The sequence below is a fragment of the Eptatretus burgeri genome, chromosome 8 (assembly GCF_056783735.1).
Source record: "Eptatretus burgeri isolate ZD-2024b chromosome 8, Ebu_testis_v1, whole genome shotgun sequence".
In the NCBI taxonomy this organism is placed as follows: domain Eukaryota; kingdom Metazoa; phylum Chordata; class Myxini; order Myxiniformes; family Myxinidae; genus Eptatretus; species Eptatretus burgeri.
The window spans coordinates 94,973,815-94,983,814 of NC_140968.1; positions in this window are offsets into that span (position 1 = coordinate 94,973,815).

The window sequence follows — 10,000 nt, forward strand, 5'->3', positions numbered from 1 at the left end:
CAACCTGTATCTAACACAGCTGAGAGGGGCATGTGTATGTCCTCCAGACCTGCGGAAGATTGCACGACAACCTCAACAACTACATCTTTCCCAGACGCTGTGTGACGACTCAACTCTCTGCAGGAATTTTCTCTTTTTCCCTTCTCATCGCAGCTCACGTTGGCTGCTGTTCCATGGCGTATACATCCCAAAGCGGAACGATCAGAGTCTCCCAGCGTGTCCGCCTTTGCTTACATTTCTAGAAACTCGAGTTATCGACTTCTTCTCACCAAGCTAAAGGTCGATGACTTTGTCCAGTCTGAGTGGTGTCCCATAAGCTGTTAAGCATGAGTCTGGGTGAATACAGTCACAAGTTCAATAAGAAGCACGAAATGGCGTACTCACCAGTGGGCCAATCTGTGCATCGTTTCAGAAATAATGGGATCCACTCGATGTCATAATGCATGGCCAGTGCCCATGGGAACAAGTAGCTCACCAAACAGGGTTCGAATGATAGTCGCCCCACGGTTGAAAGGGAGTGAAAACCCACCAGAAGATAGAGTGGTGATGTGGTACACAACTGTGGGTGCAGAGAGCAAAGTGCTGCTGGAGGAGAGGGCCAATGAACAGACGCATGGCACGAAACTCCGTGAGGGAAGCTTGTGTTAAGGCGCTGCTGAAGATAGGGCTGGAAATGCGCTTTAACTTCAGTGAACTTTAGTTTAACTTCAGTGTAACTGGGTCCACATGAGTCATTTCCACCATGGTGTAAATAGCGGGGCTGCCAGGCAGTAAGCCTTCCTCACTGCCTGTCCCTCGAGAGGGAGGTCCAAAGAGCTCGATGGGGTAGTGTGTGGGGCAAAATGATTGGTTAGAAACCAAATTTAAAAAAAAAAAACCACGCCTGCACTACTGCCATTGGTTGGACAAGTAAATGGATCAAAGATCATGATGGAAAAGTACACTACACATTAAAGAATCACCGTATTTCGAAGATTGAAATTGTGATGTTTTCAAGTTTATGCTTTTTCAGGTGTTTCTGAGAAGGATGCAGTCCTGGTTTGCAGTTTCATACCTGGCAATCGAAGGACGGGAGGATATGGTACATTTTCAGGTGTTTCTGCATCACATCAGCCCTGATGGCCCCAGCTGCAGCAAATTGTCATCCTGGTGTATTTTTTGAAAGGATTATCGCTGAACCTCAGATGTTTTCCAATTGTAACTGGGGATCGGTCCGAGTATCTTCCTTCAATTTCTCAACATGGTTCTTCATCACAATTTCCCAGGTTATCACTCAAAGCCCAAGTGTTTGTTGTTTTTTCAGATTCCTGGCTTTATTTGTATCATTTTTCAAGTGCTGGTACTCTCATCATTGTACTTCTGACGCGTACCTTTAATTTAGGCGGTGTGTAGGCAACTGACAGCTCTGTGTAGGCAAAAAAATTAATGTACGACACTCTTGACAGAGCATCGATGTTGCTCACACAGTCTCTGTGGCAAGGATTATGTTGCAGGGTTTGCCATTTCCTTCCCAGCAGTCGATCAGGACAGGAATGGCAGGAATTTGTAATTTGTTCTGGATGCCAGCGTACATGCACCTCAGGATCTTTGCAAAAGACATCATGCAGAAAGACATATTTGATGTCCAGCAACAACCAACGCTCGCAGCTGTGTGGTCAGGCTTAACGTCCATGCAATGGATGGTTCACACATCAATGGCTCGCCCAACAAGCGAAACACCAGGATGAGAATCTGGAGCTGGTTCTAGATTCTTTAGTAAGAGGCAGCCCAAAGGTGAGCATGCATACCCCTAAACTAGGGGTTCTTATCCTGTGGTCCATGGATCCCTTTGGGGGTCTGTGGATGGGCTTTCAGGGGGTCCATAAACCAGGCGCATAAAAATTATTATTCAAAATTTATTTTCGCTAGTTTTTTTTATAAAAAGTTTTATTTTTGTCTTTGTACAGGGTGTTATGTACTTATTCTTGCTTATTGAAGACGAGTATATCTGTAAGGTAGGTTGAAATGGGATGCTACTGAATGTACAATAGCTTCCAGGTAACATCCAGTCGTCATCGTCGTCAAGTTATGACCTCCCCAGAATAGTTCTCGTGGATAGAAAATTGAAGAAAATGTACCCTGGTCCTAATTTTAGGGCTGGCCTACGAGACCTCGTGTCTGCAGTTTGGCATTGCCGTCTGCAACACCGCCCACCCAGTGCCACTCCATAATTTAGTGCTTGTTTCTCACTTTCCACGGCTTGTCATGACTCAGGAATCTTCTCACATGCTGGTGAGGTTTAAAACTTTATAGCATCTTCAGATCCATGTTTTTCCCCCTATACAATTATAGGGTATTTGCAGGTCTAATAACCCATCAATATCATTTTTCCATCGACCTGCGTCACGCACTGGCTCTGATTTTCCTTCCTATTTTGCTGGGTGTTTTTATCTGCATTCATTTTATACATAACAATACGTTGTATATCTTTCATCCATATTTTAATAGATAAACAATGCATGAAACTGAACAAAGTAAACATTGGGGAACCATGTTTTTCTCCATTTCCTTCCATTTGAAGATATTTACATTCCCCATACCCCGGTAATAACGTCCATTTGGAGTAGAATCAGTGAGTCTTCCGTCTCATGTTTCAGGGGACTTTCATGTTAATGTTTGCTCATGTTGACATATCATGTACCCAGGATTCGTGAACAATTCCTTTGAGCATGCCATTGTTGTCGCCTTTTGACCCATGTCACGAACAGTGTGTGTTTTTGCTTTGGTTTTGTGTGTGACCGGCAGTTAATTCCAGCAGATCCGAGATTTAATGTAAAGAATGCCTCAATTATATGTGTTTTCAGTGCCACGCAGCTAGCTGGACTAAACTTATTAATTTAATTTTTGTTCATCGGTTATTGTTTCCATATGAATTACAGAATGTGTTTTATTTATTTTAATATTTATTTATTTATTTATTTATTTGTTTATTTATTTTTTTATTTTTAAGATTGTAGCTTAAGTTGGAAATGTCAAAGAAAAGGAAGTACGATGAATCCTCCATATCCTTTGGTTTTACTTACATCACCGAACGTGATGGGACACAAAAAGCCACAGTGTTTCTTGTGTGGCAAGGTTCCTGCCAATGGAAGCATGAAGCCAACAAAGTTGAAGGAGAACCTCACGTCTGTCCATCCTGAAAATACATCGGTAAGTGTGGGATCTTGTCTGTGTAAAGAAGGCTCGATTTGAAAAGGTTGAAACTTTTCCAAAACTTGGAATTGCCCTAACACAAAAGTCTCGGCTTGAAGCATCCGACAAGGTTGCTTATCGCATTGCCAAACAAATGTAAGCCACACACACAATTGGAGAGACTTTAGCAAAGTCATGTGCCCTGGACATGGTCAACCTCGGTTTGTGGATTGGAGCCAACGAAGAAAATTGAAGCAGTGTCTTCGTCAGTCGATGTCACACATTCCAGAATAGTTGATATTTCTTGTAATATTTTGAAGCAGGTCATGGAGGGAATTTGAGAAGCTATGCCATTTCCCTTCAGTATGCAACTGGATGAAAGTACCGACATCTCTCAGTGTAGCTAGCTCCTTGTTTTCATCCGTTATGTGTGCATGTTGATGCCATCAAAGAAGTATTCCTATTTTGTGAACCCCTTGTGTAAACCATAAAGGCTCATTTGACATCTTAGAAATGTTGAAAAATTTCTTTACCAAGCAAAACTTTGACTGGAAGATAAATTTGGGTCCTCTGTGCACAGATTGAGAACTCCGCGATGCTTGGCAACACATCTGGTTTTACTGCTCCGGTGAAGAAACAAGCTCCTCACGTCATCGTGACTCACTGTGTCTGCCACATCGACATGTACCCCGGCATCAAAGACTCTGCCAACAATCCTGAAAGTTTTGTCTACCGCCGTGGAAGTCGTCAACTTCATCAGAGCCAAAGCCCTGAATCATCACATTTTCAAGAGGTTTTGTCACGAAATGGGAGCAGAATATAAAGCCCTTCTCCACCACACAGAAGTTCGCCGGCTTTCCGGAGGACAAATCCAAGCGCTTGATGGAACTTTCAGCAGAAGTTTTACTTTTTTGAGAGAAAGCTAGAAAGTCCACTCTCAGAACAGTTTGACAGGGGAGGAATTCATTCACGGTTTGGCTTATTTGATTTGATATTTTTGGCCATTACATGAATGTGGTCTGTCTTTCGATTCAAGGCCCTGCAGTCATCATTATGGATGCTGCTGAAAACCTACAAGCTCTCTTTGGCCAAGCTGCCACTGTGGAAGAGGAGATTAGAGGCAGACAACTATGCAAACTTTCCAATGCTGGAGGAAGTGCTTCCTGTAGAGATGGAGTCGAGAGAGTCAAAGCTCCTGTCAATTTCTCTGCAGGCAGAAATGTGCAGACACCTGGAAACACTGCAGAACTCTTTCAAAGGTAACTTCTGCTCAGATGACCTTAAAGTTCAAACGTTGATTCGTTATCATTTCCTTGTTGATATAATGTGTATTACTGATGCAGACCTTGCTAAAGATGACCTCATTGACCTGAGGACAAAGGAAATGATACGACACGAGTTCAACTTGAAGAGTCTTGAGAGAATGTTGCGTGTCTTTCTTGACACAAGCCTTCTCCTCATCTGGCAAAAGCTGAGCTATGGGAGCTCTGATTCCGCTTGCAACCACATATGTTTGTGAGTCAGGATTTTCAGCATTTGTTCCCATCAAAACGAAAAGTAGAAATCGATTGCATGTCAAACATGACAGTGTTGCCTCGTCAAAGACCACTCCACAATTACCTCATCTTCTTATTGCAGCCAAACAACAGCAGCAGCCTTCTCACTGAAATGCCTACTTCTGTGGAGCAGAATTTGAAGTTTATTTTTTGTTTGTCTACACAATTTGGATATATTTAATTATATTCAGGGAATGGTCATTGATTTTAGCATGAAAAAAGTCCCTCGTGTATCTTTGTGTAACGTTGTTAAGAACAGGAGGAAATGGGGTGAAAGAGAGAACAGAGTTGGGGGTGAGGATGGATGTGAATTCAAAGAGGGAGACTGAGATGTTGGGAAAGGGGGGAGGATTGACTTCGGGTTGGAAGGGGAATTGAGCAATTTGGGGGGCATTTGAGGACTTGAAGAAGAAAGGGAGAGGGGATAATACAGTTGGTTTGGTGGAGGGAGGGCAGAGGAGGAGACAGAGTTGGGATCGAGGATATCGTAAGAAAGGGTATGCAGCCACAGTTTGGACGTGGTGGGAGGGGGAGTTAAGGACATGGGATTGTGTGTGGGTGTTGGGGGGGAGGGGGGTTAGGGACCTGAAGTCACATTTTTGGGTCTTTTTGGTCTTTGGGGTTTTCGGAGTCTTTTGGGTCTTCAGGGTCTTTTCGGTCATTGGGGTCTTTTTGGGTCTTCAGGGTCTCAGGGTTTTTTGGGTCTTTTGGGTTTTCAGGGTATTTGGCAGGTCTTCTAGGTCTTTTGCATCTGTTATCTTTAGGGTCCTCTAGGTCTTAGAGGCTCTTCAAAAGTCCAAGGGGTCTCAGCAGTCTAAAGGATTGAAAGGTACATTCCAATAGTAATGTAAATAATTAATAGACACGTAGTCACACGAATGGACGAAGGGATGAGGGACGGAAAGGACGGACTCACGCGCACCTAGCTCTTTCTATTTATAGATTAATTTTGGACCAAAGTCATTGTGTACTGATCCTTCTCCATCGATTCTTCTTCTGGTGGATTTGATCTCAATGCCATGTTTGCAATGTTCATATGGTTAGTATTGTTCAGGGTGACAGGTGTTCGGCTAATCTGGACATTATCAAAAAATATCTGGGCTGTACTGCTAAGACATTTCAGGGACTGAAATATAGTACAGTACTGTACTGAAGTTTTTGTAGCTATACTAGTGGATTACTTCATTTTTTTTTAACTTTGTGTAGAGACAGTTGTTCTGACGTGTTTCATGCAAACCGAGACGAGGTGACGGTTCTTTTGTGCTCCCACTTTGCACAACCCGCACTTGTCCGTTTGACTCACTCCTGACATTTACTTTAAGTCAGCTTCAGGTATCGTGTCCTTGATGTTGTACATTCATCATAAGTTGTTGGTTGGTCCTGTCCCAATTCAGCTGCCCATGATGCATTTCAGCGAGATCGATGTCCATCCAGATTCTAGAACAAATCATGAATTAGGAGAACCACACTCAAAGTGGAGCACATACCTCCTCCACCAGGCAGAACAGTTGACGTTTTGTATCCCACTGTTCGGCCAGATCTGGATTCGGACCTGTCCTTAAAATCGAATCCGCTTGTTCTTGTCACTCACCAAAATTATCCACCACGTTTTGTCTTAACCCGTCCACAACTTTGTGAAACATCGTATTCTACTCTATATAGCAGGGGTCGGCAACCTTTCAGAAGTGGCGTGCAAGAGCAACTTATTCACTCTTATTTACGGATTGCATGCCATTGGTACATTTTTAGCTCTCATCGGGAATTTACATTCCAGAGAAGGTATTGTCATGGCACACCGTCCGTCCATCTGCCCGTCAACTTTTTTGACTTCTCCGGCGAAAACGCTTCGGTCACGTGTCCTTGCTGAAATTAAGGCAACGTGCCTCTCCCGACTGGGTAACAGGGATGACGAAGCTTTCCGTTCCGATCACCTGATTTGAAGGATGTCAAAATGGCCGACATAGTAAATTTCTTCAAAAATCTTCCTTTCCAGACCCAACAGTCAGAATGCCACCAAATTTGGGTTCCAACATTAGGCCAGGCCCTACATAAGTTCCAGGTCCATTGGCAATATTTTTAAGCAGCAGTAATCATAGTCCCAATTTATCAGAATCAGAATCTTAATGAATCATGAATCAGAGTTCATTAATCATTCTAGAAAAAATTCTCTCTGTAAGACTCACTTGGCTGTGCCTGGATGGGTTTGAGGCTTAGGAGAAGCGAAGAGAAACCCGAATCCCATCCAGGTTCCTCCTGATGACTCCATATTTGCTCTTTACTTGTTTGGGCTCCTTAGTGGTCTTCCGTTTCATGACATTTTAGCAGCTTCATCTATAAATAAATTAAAAGGCAGATCTTACCGTCTTCTGTGTTCCTTGTCTTTGCTTTCCTCATTGAGTTCTCCAATCTCGGGTTCTTAGTTTGATACTTTAAGCAGCACACAATCCTCAGAGTGTTCACTTGCTGCATCAACTCCAGGGGGATGAGAACGGACTCCTTACGTGGCACATCTGTTCACAGAGGCGTGTAGATTCAAATGCTGAAAGCAGTGGAAAATTCCACTTTCTTCAAACAGTCAACCCTCACAGGAATAGACTTCCAACAGGTCAGGGTAGAGACCTTTCACCATCTCTCTCGATAGCCTCAAGTGTGCGCCGCAGATCCTGAAACTTCGAGGTTCATAAATCGGAGCATTGTAACTCAATGAGTCAGCCTTCAAAATCCTCATCACTGCCCATCCACTAAAAAACACTATCAAATCCGTGTCACTGGCCCTCAAAGTTGTGGTGGTTTAATTAGAAAGGAAAACATCATAGTTCATGCTCTATATTTTTTGAAAGAGCGAAAAGTCGAGGTGTCAATGTCCTGAGAAAAACAAAACCCAGCAAGATTCCTAAGAAATGCTTTCCATGTTTCAAAAAGATTCATAATAATTTGCTCTGCACCTTGCAGACAGATGTTGAGTTTGTTTGGAAGTGCGGTGATATCAGTTAGAAGTTACTAGTTGTGTGACCCATTTGTCATCAACCTGTTCAGGCCAAAGCATCTCCTTGATGGAGTGTAACACAATGAAAATTTACCATCAGGCGGCTACTCTGATCCTCTTTGCATCTTTACATGTCCCCTTCTGCTTTCCGATCGCAGCAGGGGCTCCGTCTGTTGCTCACAGAAAATATTTTTTCTGACGTCAAGTCCTCTTTCCTCCAAACGATGAACAAACGTCTTTGCTGTATCTTCCCCTGGTACAGCTACGCAATGCACAGAGGTTTCAGGCAGCATCAATCTTCTCGAACTTCCTCTGAGTCACCGCATCTGCGCGTACGCGTCCGCCAACTACGGTACGTTATTTACATCCACACTCTCATCAAGCGCAACACTCAAAATACCATGACATATTTTAACGCCACAGTCTGGTGCTAACGTTTCCTGTCATTCTGCCAGTACGTCTCTCCACTGATCTGGCAGCTACAGGTACGTCTTTAATTCTGGATATGATTGTCTCTTTACTGGGCAAACTGCTGTAACAAAACATTGGAACAATTGAGAAAAGCGTCTTTTGTATATTCCCTTCTGTAAATGGTTTTGCATGTTTTGTAACACATTGCAGGGGTTTTGTAATCTTCCCTATGTGGTTTGAATATCTTTACTGTCACAGACGTTAGTGAAGATGCCGTTTTGCTTTCCGTACCTCGCTACGGCTCGTTTGATCGACTCAGCCTTGTCCGCCTCATCATTGACGTGTTTCTAATGCTTTGTCTGAAAATGTCGTTGGATACTTGATGTGCGGCAAATATGGAGATACAAATAGCACGGAATCGCCATTTTGTCCAAAAACCTCCAAAAATCAGTGGCATTTTATCAAAAGATTTCCTGTGACTCAAGATTGCTTTGGCACGCGGTCGCGTCAAATTGGGCAAAGTTCTGTATTTATTTTCCTTTCGCTGTTATAGAGCTTTCATCGGATAGCATAGTTTAGAGAGATTCGAATTATGCCAACGCACGTGAAAGCCATCCATCTATCGGGACCTTACTCTGTGCAGAGAGTTGGCGCTTAGCAGTGTCCTTGGGCTATTGGGCACAACTTGTAGACGGGGCACCACTCCGACGCAGGATACCAGCAAGCTGGCACTCATTTTGCTGACTAATGATGTACGACAGGCAGAGTCAACCCCACCTGAGTATTGTTCCACAGAAAGTCGGATTTGAACTCAGGATCCAAAGATCCCAAGCCCACCACCCTCAATATTAAAGCCAACACCAGGTATCTGAAAGCCTTTATTATTACACCGCGACGACACTGCGCCGTTATTATTTTAGAGATTGACCGAGCAGTCAAAGCATATAGTTTTTCTAACTTTGATTTCGTTGCCATCTGACTCTTTTTATTGCGCGTGTCACTCAAAATCAGCTTGTGTTCCACTCTAGGCACACGTTCCACTTCAGGGAACACGTGCCACTCAGGGCACACGTACCACTCAGGGCACACGTACCACTCAGGGCAATACGCATTACCATTCAGGGAACACGTGCCACCCAGGGCACATTGCAAAGCACCCAGGTACACGTGCCACCCAGGGAAACGTACCACTCATAGGCACACGTACCACTCAGGGAACACGCATACTCAGGGAACACGTTCGACTCAGGGAACACGCACTACCCAGGGAACACGTGTGCCACCCAGGGCACACGTACCACCCAGGGAACACGTACCACCCAGGGCACAATGTACCACCCAGGGCACACGTACCACCCAGGGAACATCACACCACTCAGGGAACATGCACCACTCAGGGGCAACACGTACACCCTAGGAAACGTACCACTCAGGGAACACGTACCACCCAGGGCACACGTACCACTCAGGGAACACGTACCACTCAGGGAACACACGTACCACCTAGGAACACGTCCCACTCAGGGAACACGTACCACTCAGGGAACACGTACCACCCAGGGCACACGTGCCACTCAGGGCACACGTACCACTCAGGGAACACGTACCACGCAGGGAACACGTACCACTCAGGGAACACGTGCCACTCAGGGCAATAATGTGCCACTCAGGGCACACGTACCACCCAGGGAACACGTACCACTCAGGGCACACGTGCCACCTCAGGGCACACGTACCCACCTAGGGCACACGTACCACCTGTGCTGCCACACCTGCCACTCAGGGAACACCTGCCATCGAGTTTTTGGTCCGATCTCTTAATGGTGAAAACACAAAAATCATACTTAAAAAAATTAAACAATCATCAGAGTTGGAT